This window comes from Juglans microcarpa x Juglans regia, chromosome 2S, assembly GCF_004785595.1.
Source record: "Juglans microcarpa x Juglans regia isolate MS1-56 chromosome 2S, Jm3101_v1.0, whole genome shotgun sequence".
Lineage (NCBI taxonomy): Eukaryota > Viridiplantae > Streptophyta > Magnoliopsida > Fagales > Juglandaceae > Juglans > Juglans microcarpa x Juglans regia.
Window position 1 is genome coordinate 15,024,067 of NC_054597.1, and position 1,631 is coordinate 15,025,697.

The 1,631-nt window shown below is 37.8% G+C and overlaps 1 non-coding gene across 1 annotated transcript; it reads right to left on the reverse strand.

The window, feature by feature from the left end:
• Positions 1 to 472: 472 nt before the first annotated feature.
• Positions 473 to 580, reverse strand: LOC121253776. The gene has a single exon (XR_005938495.1). It is a non-coding gene; the product is annotated as a small nucleolar RNA R71 (small nucleolar RNA).
• Between the last annotated feature and the right edge of the window lie 1,051 nt (positions 581 to 1,631).

Consider the following 1,631-nt stretch of genomic DNA (forward strand, 5'->3'; position numbering starts at 1 on the left):
GCACAGATATAGAAACAACTTGGGTAGATTTGCTTGTAGGCCTGTGGAAGAGTCAGAATCAAATTTTTTAAATCCTTTATTTGGCAATCCATCTAGTCTCGAGGAAACGAGTAAACACGAAGATTAACCCATTAAGACCCTTCAGGATTACCTCCACCTTACACGCATAGCCACACTTTCTAGCTAATACTCGACAACTGGATTTTAAAACAGGGATGATACAGTTACTCTCTACTTTTCATGGTTTGAAAAATGAAAATCCATATGTGCATATTAGAGAGTTTGAGGAAGTAGTTGCGATTTTTCATAGTCAAAATGCAACTGATGACATTGTGAGACTTAAATTCTTTCCTTTCTCTTTGAAGGATAGAGCTAAGAGTTGGCTATACTCATTGAGACTCCGATCTATTGGGTAATGGAGTGAGATGACTCAGGTCTTTTTTAATAAATATTTTCCCCAACATAAGACTAATGCTTTAAAAAGACAAATCTCCACCTTTGCACAAAATGATAGTGAGATTTTGTATCAGTCTTGGAAGAGATTTAAAGAGTTGTTGAGTATGTGTCCTCACCATAGGTATGAGAATTGGCGCTTGGTGGGCTATTTTTATGAGGAACTTACACCTAGAGAGCACCAATTTGTGGAGATAATGTGTAATGGTGAGTTCTTACATAAAGATCCTGATGAGGCTTTAGAATATCTCAATGAGCTTGCTGAAAAAGCTCACACTTGGACTGGACCTAGTGCTACTGAAAGCACAAATAGGTCACGACCTGCAGGAAACCCAAATGATAGTGGAATTTAATATCTCAGGGAAGAGGATAGCCTAAAAGCTAAGGTTGAGATGCTTACTAGGGAGTTAGATATGTTAAAAACTAAGAATTTAAAGCCAACACACGTGGCTAATCATGCAGAGTCTTTTAGACCATGTTTTGTGTGTGGTGGGGTAGATAACCTTGCCCAAGAGTATCTCATATTTGCTGAGATGAGAGGGATGTATGAAGAATAATGTAATGCCTTAGGTATGTACAAGAAGCCTTTTACTCCTTATTCTGATACCTATAATCTGGGATGGCGCAATCACTCCAATTTTAGCTAGAAGTCTGAAATCCAGCTGCCTGCACAACCCCCTATATCATATCTTGTATCATATCATGCACCTTCATCATCTAAAAGTCCTTTAGAATACATTTTGCATGCTTTTATTGAGGCACAGGGTAAAACTAATCAAAAGTTTGAATCTTTGATTATGTAGGTTGTTGAAGAAAACAAGAAGATAAAGAATCAAGTATCCAAGTTGATGAGCTTCTTGAGTGTGAATAAGCATGGCAAGTTTCCTTCTCAAGCTCAATCCATACTCCAATGTCAACATATGGCTCAAGGAAATTTGAATGAGGACAATGTCATTGTGACACGAAGTGGTAAGTCCTCACACATCCCAACAACTGATAAGCTAAAGGATGTTGAAGAGGAACAAAGCAAGGATAGTACCAAGGAAGCTGAGCTAATTAAGAGCCCAGTTAAGGTACCATTTCCTCAAGCTTTAAAATCTGGTATGCGAACTTTGAATTCTAGTAATAAAATCTTGGAGAACCTCAGGTAGGTAAAGATCAATATTCCTCTTTTGCAT